Here is a 12,114-nt window from a genome sequence, read left to right on the forward strand (position 1 = left end):
CCTGAAAGAGGTGAGGTGTTCGTGATGGCCGTAGATGCTGAGAGCAGAGTTAAACATGCATATGAGTAAAACTTAAGGTCACAGGACCCCACGGTTTTGATCATGCTGAGAAATACTGAATGGGGTCAGGTACATATTTCCTCAGTGCGTGATGCATTGGCTTGCTCGAATGTAATTCGAATATCCGATAAGTAATGATTAGACCGACAGACCCCTTCAGGACTATTGCTCACCGTGGCAGACGGTGATGGTACAACTGCGAGTGACATGTATTTGATTATGAATTAAAGAGTTCAAGGGCCCTCCCGTCACTCTGGAGGCTTGGAGGTCGTGGTTATCCTTAAATATCTAAGGATTGAACCCAACTACTACAGTAGATGATGTATCTGAACCGGCCTGTTAGGGTTATCCCGGTATGCGTTCTACTGCCCTATCATGGACAGAGTCAATATGCCTTTGAGGTATAAAAAATACATGGAATAATAAACCCCCAGAACATCATGTTGATGCCTGAGTTCTATCTTCTTTCATGTATCAGGTGATGAACGAGTTAATATCAAAACAATGTATTAGTTCTAGGTTCAGTGATGGATGAATGTATGAATGAATAGACGTTATTCTGTCAAGTCATGCATAACCTTGAGACAAGTGTCATGATCGGTATACTATTGGACCGATAGAGCAAAGACTCATGTTGTATCTGCATGACTACGCTAAGCTCGAGGTGCTCATGCTTGGATTCATGGAATACGGATGTGCCAAGTCTTAGAGACTTGAGTTTGACATCCCAAATAAGGCTCTTAAGAGGTCTACGCTAAGTTGTGGAGACTTGAGCGAGATATTCAACCATATCCCTAAAGAGGTTCACACCAAGTCTTGTAGACTTGAGCGAAATATTCAACTCATGGCCCTAAGGAGGCTTTCATGATATATGCTAAATTGTGAAGACTTGATGATGTAGACTTGATATGTGCCAATCCACGATCCAAGATCCGAATAGATCTAAATACACGCAGAAGCTGTTACACTTAGAGGAGTCTGAACAAGACTCTGGGAAATAGAGTTTTGGGACCCGTGCACTCTGTTTTGACAAAGGCAGTCTAAAAAGAAATGTGCGTGACTCGCACTCCTATCCAGCGAATCTAAAACCATCAGATTCAGATTTGAGTTGTTTGATCCATGGACATGAGACTTGACTAGTCAGACTGGTCTTCGATAGACTTCTTGAACTTGTCAGGCAGTCTGTTCGAGGGGGTTTTCGACCCCTCAAATGATAGAGTTTCTGAAAACTCCCAACGAACAAATTAACGGTCAGATAGAGACCTTTCCAGAAAGCTAAAATTCTAAAATTTTGGGAAATCCTACGGATGTCTACAAATTTTTGAATTTTTTGGTATATTAGGTTTCAACTATCATAACCTGCGACAAAAGGTTCTATTTGTGCACTCAAACCACCACGGATTTGGGCACTCAGATGAGGGATTCAGATGAAACTTTAAACTTCATGAAGATTCATCGAGTTGTTAGCTAACTAGTCTAACCTTCAATTTTTTATTTCACACCAAAAATATCTAGATATTTGAAAATTATGAAACCCTGTGCAGGATTCTATATCAAGAAATCTCATGCTCAGTTCTACTGTAGATACAGAAAGATTGATTCTTTTGAGTCACTTATAATATGAATCGACAGAAACGGTAAACATGAAAGTTACAGACTTCGTCTCAACTTTCCACAAAATCAAACATATTAAATTTTCATGAAGAGGATTGCGAGATATCTCGAAATTCAAGACGTTGTCCGAAGCATTCTGGACTAGGCAAGGACTGACAAACCCTATCTGTCCAACAGTTTGTTAGGGATTTTCAAGGACCTTGCAGGCCAAATCAGACCAAGACCTCAACAACAAAGTTGGAGGCCTGTGTCTTGGATTTTCAGAAAGCCAAGAACAGTAGAATTCGACCAGTATCCAGGTAGATATGGTCGATTCTTTGGAGTCGTCTCAATCAACTTAGGAACCGAAAGACCCGTTTCCTGGCAAAAATCAAACTAAAGCAAACCACAAGATGCAGGACGCTAAAACAAATTTCAGAAGCTCGCAATGACATAAAAAATTTAGGACTTTCATTCAATACACATCAACAAACTACTTACAGGATATAAAGACCAAAAACAACAATGTAGCAACACAAGGCAATAGAGTGATCAAGTATCCAAACACGTTTCTGCTTTGATGACAATGAGGAAGGTGCATATGTGAAGTAGCAGGCACCAACACCAGCTCACAAATGGTAGGAAGATGCAGATTTCCCAGGCATTCAGCAACCAAAGACAAGAACACATGCAACAATACATCAGCCACCATGAACTTCACCAAACGAGATTCTCCAAACACCCAATCGGATTTTCCTTCTTCACAAAACTTGCAGCAGCAAATTCTTTTGTTTCTTTTTTTTTTAACAGCCAAAAGACCCCATGGTCGACCTCCATTAGGGTTCTTAATCCCTCAAGGAGGAGATTCCATGATTGTGATGCCCCCTTCTACCACTCACGCGCAGGGGAAGTTGCTTCTCCAAAGCTGCCACTCACTTGACCAATGAGCAAGAATCCTTCAAAAGGCTTCATAATGAGTCTTCAACAGCTCACTTGACTCTTGAGTCAAAAAGGATATTTGAAAATAAGGCTACAAACATCCACTAGGGGGTGCCACTTGTATTTTAACGGGTTTAGATCCTGGGTGAGATCCAAACTCGTTACAAAGTGGATCCTACTAAAAAAATATGTGAAAAAGGAAAAAAAGAAAACTACCCTATCAACTTCGTACACCCTTTAGTGCCATAAAACAATCCTACAGGGCATTAGAACTATCCAGATCTGAAGAATCCGACACCTAAAAAAAATATAAAAAAATTACATAAATAAAATACATAAAAAGTATAAATGATTCCAAACATACAAAATGGAATCAACCATAGAAATACAATTTCTGAGAAAAAAGAAAATATCCCAGAAATTGGAATATGATATTCAAAGCAGATTCAGATACACGAAGATCCAATTGGACCGAGATGGTTCTGTATGATTAGATCTGCCATAGATCACATCTCGGATCGGATCTAATGAGTTGGATATGGATCCAACTTGTCTTTAATGCATGAACCCTCAGGATGCTCTGCATTGCTTGAGTATCGTTGTTGCGAATTGTGACCTTGAGTGGTATGTGCATTCCATATGCTTGATTGAATGTGTAGATGAATGCTTGCTTACCAGACCAACAATGGTTCTAACCCCGTTTAAAGGGTATTACAGGTGTTGAACCTGCGATGCGATATGCGGATATGCGAAACAAGGCGACATCAAGTTCCAGGGTTTTTCTAGACATTATTGTATTGCTTCCTTTATAAAACTAAATATTGCTTTTTCAAGCAGTGATGTTTGTAATAAACAAGTGCTTTTGATAAATGAAACACCTCGGTGGTCAATGAGTGCTTGGCTACATACCTGTGACTTGCCCAGAGTTTTCTAAAACTGAAGACTCATTATCGTCCAATTCCACTGCTAAAACCTTTTTTAAGTTCTGCTACAAAGAAAAAAAAAAGAAATTCATGAAATTTTCAACTTAGATTTGTTTTGGAAATCTGAGGCATTATATATATATCAGTTGATTCATATTATGAATGTGATATATATGTCAGTTGATTTATATTATGAATCTGATATGTATGTCAGTCGATTCATGTTGTGAATTTAATATATATATATATATATATCAGTTTACCGATTCATGTAAATGTATCTAATCATGCATATGTATTTTTTTAGTTCATTGATCATGTGCATTAAGCATAACATATGTATTTTTTTTAGCAGTTGATCATGTAAATGAAGTTGATATTTAGCATATATTTTGATCGCACTATGTTGATCATGCATATGAATCTGATTTCAGATATGTGTTTCTGCAATCAGTTGATCATGTACATGAACCTGATTGTAGACATGTATTTCTGTAGCAAGCTGATCATGTACACAAAACAGATTGCAGATATGTGTTTCTGCAGTCAGTTGATTATGTACATGAACCTGATTGCAAATATGTGTTTATGCAATCGACTAATCATGTACTTGAATCTGATTGCAGATATGTGTTTTTACAATCAGTTGATTATGTACATAAACCTGATTGCATATATGTATTTCCTGCAGTAAGTTGATCATGTACACAAATCTGATTGTAGTGAGTTGATCATATACATGTTTGCAGTCAGTTGATCATGTATATAAATCTGGCAAGAATATATATATATATATATATATATAATCCATTCAGTTGATTAGGTCTGATCATAAACATTCATAAACATGTTCATAGTCTGTCAATCAGATCAGATCATAAATCGTTAGATATCATTCATAAATCGATGGTTAGCATAAATATGATCTTAAATAGATCAATTTGTAATTTCTTATCATACACATGAATCTGATTATAAATAGATGTTTGCATGAATGTTGATCATATGCATAAATCTGATCTTGTGTAGATCGTTTACATGTTTGCTGATTATATGCATAAATTTGATAGTGAATAGAGTGGTCTGCAAGCTTTCTATATGTATGTGTATGTGCTTGGTTAAATGCATATTCATTTTTTGTGTGAATGTGCATTGTGAACATAAATTGTGAAACTGTGTGTTTTCAATGTTCACTGAAATTTTGCAATGGCATGAATAACTTTTTGAGATTATGTTAGTGGTTATGTGTGAACCACTACGAGCCTATGTAAGCCAGAAGCATGTGTTGATCTAGTGCTATTGAAATTGTTTATGCATTACAAAATAATTTTTGGAAGTTATTTATTTTCAAAATTAATTACACTATTAAATTGTGAGGGCTAGGGTCCAAAATTGTTATTGCATATGGATTTGCAAAACAGTTCTTATGTAAAGAACTTAAAATTGATTTAAATGGTAAAAAAGGCCAAAATAGCCGAATTATGCTCTTCCTTGATGTCCCTTCTACAGTGTGAGAATCTTGGATAATGGTCATGGGGGACTGTGAGAATACTAAAACTTTGTGTGCAATTGTGTCCTTAGAACCCGACGTAAGGTTCATATTTTTTACCACTATTTTATGAAGCTTTCTACCACTTTGCTTAAGGGTGGTGTTGTTGACTCAACTATAATTATTGGTATACCAAGAAAGTGACATCAATGGTTGAAAATTTTCATTGATGTCCCGACATTAGGCGAGGATTCTTAATATTTCGATAGAAGGTGCGGATTCCTAATATCGGTCAAGGAACAAGTATAAAACTTAGTAATTAAAATACAAATGGTATGCTAAGCTATAACTAGAAACTACCTTGAACCTCAAGAATTTTCCCCATTTTGAGTATTCTCAGGTTTAAGAAAAAGTGAAAGTTAAATTTGTGTGCATTTAATAGGGACATGCATGCAAAAGCAATTTTGATAAATAACATAATAAGTTATTCATGCATGTGCATTGAATCATGCATCTTTTACTATTCAATATTAGTTGAATACATTTCTGAATATTTGATTTGACGTGATATTGTTGAATGCTTGAATGGTAAGTTACTTTTTGGTATATTATTGCTTATGATTTTCTCTTAAATTTATGCATGAGTTCATTTATGTTATTTCCTTTACAGCTGGTTTTTTAGAGGAATTTGTATGAAGACTTTGGTTCTTACCCATTTTCTAAAATCGTTTTTTAGGCACAGGGGCTCAATGATGCATAGGACTAACTGGCTGGAGGACTCGAGGATTGTGACTTGGTCGCTTGGGTTATAACTTGTGTGCGAGATGTGATTGAGTCGATTTTAATTTTGGACTTCTGATATTTTTATTTAATTATATGAAGTTAAATTTGTTATCTTCAATTGGTTTTATGCATGGAATGATTTATGGATGAATATATTAAATTTGTGATATACCCTGAGTCTTTGGGAGGTTTTTCATAAATTTTTTTTTTAAATCTACAATTTTTTCAAGGGTCAGTTGGGGTCGTTACAATTGGACTATCACTGAAAACTTTCGGCCGTTGATGACACATAGTCACCAACATCGAGGTTTCTAATGATAGTTCATGGGGACGCTAACAACAATTCAAAAGGACCAAAATGTCGTCAACCAAGATGTGAAGTTGTAGTGTTCTACCAGAAATTATCCAAAGATAGGTTGATTTATTCATTAATCATTGTAAAAATCTATTTGAACATCTATCCACTAAACATTTTATATTCCATTAGTTGGTGTAAAATGTAAAACTAGGATTCTAAATGGGTGCATGTTTGAACATAAACATGTTGTTGCATCATTCTTATTTATGTTCTTTTTGCTTATTTATTTCATTAGAGGGACCTGTACGCAGGATCTTTGGATTCTGACACCCCTACTTTTGTGTTTTTACAGTCTCTGAGGTCCAGTGAAGGGACTTGCTTTTGTGAGGAGCTACGAGGGTTGTACGACTACTTGACCGACTTTTTTTGGGACAACGTGGCTTTATGTTTTGCCTTATTTATATTGTCTTGCACATGCTTTTAGACTATTTGAATTAAGTTAATAAAGTTGGTTTGTTTTGGAAGATGGGTATAAGATCCCTTGTGGTTGTGGATGTATTATAACTATAAAGGCCCCGAGTCTCTGAGAATGTTTTCGTGATTTTCTATTTCAAGAGTCTAAAAAGAGGTGTGAAGCCCCTGGATATGCAAAGAAGTAACACAACAGAGATCTTGTTGGAGTTGATCCCTTGCCATTTGGAATTAAAATGCAGTCAACTTGCAGTCGAATACCTACATATTTTTTAAGTCTCTTATTTTTAAAATCTTGTTTATATTTTTAAATACTACCTACAAATTTTTTGGCATGCCCAGTTAGACTCGACATGTTTAATTAAACTTTGAAAAGTTGGATCTATGAGTATTAAGTAACTCTATTTTATACTGCCTTTCTTATTTTGTTCATATCTAAGCAATCTGACAACAAAATCTAGTGATTTTTGTTGTGTTGGAACCTTAGGGCTTTTCTCTTTTTTGCTTCTTTTTTTGGAGGATCAAAAAACCCCTCCAATGGGTCAGAATCCCCAGTTAAACTTTAAAATCTGGGAACTCAGGTTCCCAAATTTACCAGATTGTGTCCTGCACTTTCTGCATTTTCTCCCTCATCCTATGTCCATTTCTAACGTGTCGTATATATGTCATTTGGAAAGCTTCCAAAAAAGTCCCTGCTTTCCTAAAAATAGTAGCCAAATAAAAGAGGTTTGGTGACAAATTCTCAGGTGTCATCTGGATAGTTTTGGTTCCAGGAGGCATATCTTCTTGATCTGAAATCATATTCCAGCAAAATTTGATTTATTAGGAAGGTATTTTATTCTAGTGTTTTTGGCATGTTGTCATTTTTTCTAAAAAAAATCCATTGCATCCTTTTTAAATCTACCATTAATCGTTAGTGGTGTTTTCCATTCTAGAAAATTTCAAAAAAAGTAATCTTTTCAAGGGCATATTTCCTTCATCTAAACTCATTTTTCTGCAAACTTTATACTATAAAAAAACTTTCTATAACGCCCGATCTAGGACCTCGGGAATCCGAGTTCAGTTGATATTACTTTTCAGAGGGAAAGTGTACAAAGTTCACACAGAGAAAACATGACTAAATTTTTTTTCATTATCTTCCAATAACTCACTTTCTTTACATTGTTCATCATTCATAACAAAAGAAGATAACAATTAATAAATGTTCAATGATAATAAAGTAAAAACTACCAAGTGCTCTGTCGAAGAAGTAGTCAATCAAGTCCTGTCTGTGCTAGTGGGCCTGAAACCTACAATTGTAATTAAATAAGGGGGTGAGTCTACAACCCAGTAAGAAATAATTATAAGTAAATAAACATTTAAACTTACAACTGTAGTGGGCGCTAAGCCCCAATACATAAAAAATAAAGGAACAAGTAAATATGCATGATCTAATGCATAACAAGAATATGTATGATTTCAGTGCACATGCATGAATAAATAATTATCTTTTATCAGAGTTTTCTTTTATATGCATGTCTCTATTAAATGCACACAAACTTTAGTTCCTTTTTTTATTACTGTTGCCCGTGGATACTCAAAATGGGTAAATTTTCTCGAGGTCAAGTGGGTCTCTAGTTGTAACGTAACACATAATTTGTATTTTATTATTGGGTTTCACACAACCCTTGATCGATATTAGGAATTAGCAATAGCCATCAGAATATTAGAAATCAACATCTAATGTCGGGACATTATGAAAATCAACATCCACTAATGCCACTTTTCTTGGTATACCAAAACAACAGTTGTGTCTACACACCACCTCAAAGCAAAGTGACAGAATCTCCCTAAAATCATGGCCGGGAGAGGAACCTCCATATCAGTTTCAGGGGCACAACAACACACACAGAGTCTTAGTATCCTCACGGTTCACCAAAACCGCAATGTCCAGAATTTCTATACTATAGAAGGGACATCGAGGAAACATAGATTATACTGCTCTTTTCTTTTCTTTTATCTTGTTATTAATTCATCTTCTTTAATTTACAATTCAAGATGCAGAATTAATAACACAGGTTCGCAAGTCAACATGTGAAGCTCTTCACGGGACCACAGCCCGTACAACTGCTTCTTCAGCTCCACTAACTCTGCAGGTGCCATGCGATATCGTGCTAGAGAAACAAGTGTCGTACATGACACTAACTCGATTAAGAACTCGATCTCTCTATGCAGCGACAATCACGACAAGTCCCTGGGAAAGACATTTGAAAATTTGTGAACAACGTCTAGTTGCTCCAAGGGTGTAGTCTGACTGTCCTGCGCGGACACACTGACCAAGAACATCATACAACCCTACTTGTGGTACTTGGTGATTTTCAAGGCTGAGACTATCTTCACCTCACTCGTTGGTCTAATCAGATGAAATAACAATACAAACAAATCAGAATGCTCCAAAAGGACCTTCTTGCCCCGACACTGGAGAGTAGCATTATGTCTAGACAATCAGCCCATACTCAGAATGACATCGTACAAAGTCATATCTAGTATGACCAGGTCGACAAAAAACTCATGCCTTTCACTTACCACCCAAAGGGCAGGAAAATACTTCCCGCAAGATGAGGATGCACCCATAGGTGATATCATATCGAGAGCTTTCTCATGGCTAGAAGGAACCAAATCAAGTAAATTCTCAAACAAAGCAAAAATAAAACTGTGGGTCGCACCCGAATCAAACATCACATGTGCAAAATGATCAACGACTAAAAAGATACCTTCAATCAGGTTAGTCTGATCACCCTACATGGCTGTTGTAGCAACGTAAACTCGCCCATTGGTCTTATGCTGACCCTACTGCTGTTGAGGCGTATGTTGTTGCTGCTGCGGTGCCTACTGCTGTTGTCCTCCCTGAGTCGTCGGCTTGTTCGGATAGTAAGTCGCAACGTGCCAAGACTGCTGGCACATGTAGCAGACTCCCTTGAACATCAAACAAAAACCAAGAGGATGGCTCTTGTTGCACCGTCCGCACACAAGTAGGGTCTTCCCCTGTTGTTGCTACCTCTGCTGTGGTTGATCTTGCTGGGCTTTCTACTGGGGTCCGCAGGTGGGTTCTTCCTCATTCTGCCCACAAAACTACCTCCATTGCCGCCTTTCTGTTGTGACCCATCCCTAAACCGCTCCCACTCTTCGTTCAACCCATGAACGTATTTGCTCGCCCTCGCCTTGTCATCCTTAAAAAGGTTCGGGCAATACCGCTCTAGGCTCCTGAATTTGGTGGTATAGTCCACCAAACTCATACCTCCCTGAGTCAGCTCAAGAAACCTATGTTGCATCATTTCTCGTGTGTAGGAGAAAAAGTATGTGTCCTAAAACTCTTCCCTAAAAACCTCTCAGGATACCATGTCCACTCCATCGTACTTCACCCTTTGCAGGGTGTCCCACCACTTTTTGGCATCATCCTTTAGATAGTACATACCAAAAGCGGTCTTCCTATCCTCGAGGATAGGTAGGACATCGAATGCCCACTCAGTCTCCTTGACTCAGCTCTCAGCTGCCTTTGGGTCAACCTTTCCTACAAAAGTTTGCGGATCCAACTTTAGAAACCTCTCGTAAGTAACTGTGTCAGGGTTCAGAGCAACCTCGACCGAAAGGACACAAGTAGCTGCTTGCGTCGCTTGCATCACCTGCACCGTCATGGTCTCTGTCAGTGTGTGGAGGGCATCATCATGAAAGCCCTCTGCTCCTACCAATCCACAGGAGCACCAGTGAAAGTCGAAGCGTTCTTGTATCGATATATCTAAAACATGAAAATTTTACAAGGTTATACCCTGATCAATCCTACCCTCTTAGGATTGATCTCGAATATTTACAATAAGTACTACTATACAAGCACATCAAAACTTCTTAATTCATATTGCAAAAATTAAGAATTAAACCATGAATATATAAGAAATTTACATACTTTCGCAAAAGTACCTCATAGCCTTACTAGTGAAGGAGACTGCTATGGAGCACGAGGCACAACTTGCTCACATTCATAGACAAGGCTCAATTACCAAAAGATAAAATTTTTGGTACAACAAGATGGTAAAATATAAGATTTTATAGTGGGCTCTAATACCAAACCTATAACGACCCCAACTCATACCCGTGAAAAAGTGGCATTTTTTTTAAACAAGTGCAGAAACAATCCCACAAACCTGAGGCCTTTATAATTCAAACACAACAACTACCACAAGGGATCTTATACCCATCATCCAAACCAAGCACAAACTTTATTTATTAAAATGCATAGAGTCTGAAACATAAGCAAATGAAATGTAAATAAAGCAAAAAGAAGGGCCTCATTGTCCAAAGGTATCTGCCAAGCAATCGTGTGGTCCCCTCGTAGCTCCTCTCAAAAGCAAGTTGCCTCACTGGGTCTCTAAGGCTGCAAAAAATACAAAAGTAGGGGTGTTAGAATCCAAAAAATTTTGTGTACGAATCCTTCTAATGAAACAAATAAGTAAAATGAACATATATAAGATTCATGCAATATTTTATAAGGATGCAATTATAACAAATTCATAACTCAATTAACTATTTATGCATTAGAGCACAATTATTAAGAAAGACAATTTAATAAACAACAAAGACCATAATTTAAGTAATAAAGACATTTAACATGCATTAGAGAACAAACATCATGCATTCACCAATATATCATAATTAAGGAAACAAATAAATATGCATGATCTAATTAATAGCAGGAATATGCATGATTTCTATGCATATGCATGAATACATTATTATCTTTTACCATTTTTTTTTCATATGCATGTCCCTATTAGATGCACACAATTTAAGTTTCTCTTTCTAATTATTGTTGCCCGCAGATACTTCAAACGGGTAAAAATTTCTAAGGTCAAGTAAGGTTCTCAAGGTAACTTAGCACACAAGTTATATTTTATTACTGAGTTTTAAACATAATCCTCAGCCGAAATATTCTTTGAAACATTAGACATCAAAATTTAATGTTAGGACACCAGGGACATCTAAATCCACAAGTGCCACTTTCTTGGTATACCAAAATAATAGTTGTGTATACAGACCACCTCTAGGTAGAGCGGCGAATTTTTCTTAAAATCGTGGCCAAGAAAAGAACCTCAATATCGGGTTCAGGGGTAACAATAATGCACACAGAGTTTTAGTATCCTCACAGTTCTCCAAAACCTCAATGTCCAAGATTTCTATACTATAGAAGGGACATCAAGGAAACATAGATTGCACTGTTCTTTTAATTTTTTTATCTTGTTATTAATTTATCTCTTTAAGTTGTAATTCACATGCAAAATTAATAACACAAGCTCGCATATTCACATGCAAAGCTCTTCACCAGACCACAGCCCGTGGAAAAATAGAATAGTGCAATTAAAACAATAATATCACATTTGACTTTTGCAATGCATAGAACAATTAAAAAGGGTAACATATGTTCAATACTCATCCAGCCCATGATAATCCATTTTGATCATTGATGCATTGATAAGCAAAAATCATGAATAACATGCCACTATGCATTACTTTCGAATGCTTCTCAA

Source organism: Nuphar pumila, chromosome 14, assembly GCF_984573655.1.
Source record: "Nuphar pumila chromosome 14, dmNupPumi1.hap1.1, whole genome shotgun sequence".
NCBI lineage: Eukaryota > Viridiplantae > Streptophyta > Magnoliopsida > Nymphaeales > Nymphaeaceae > Nuphar > Nuphar pumila.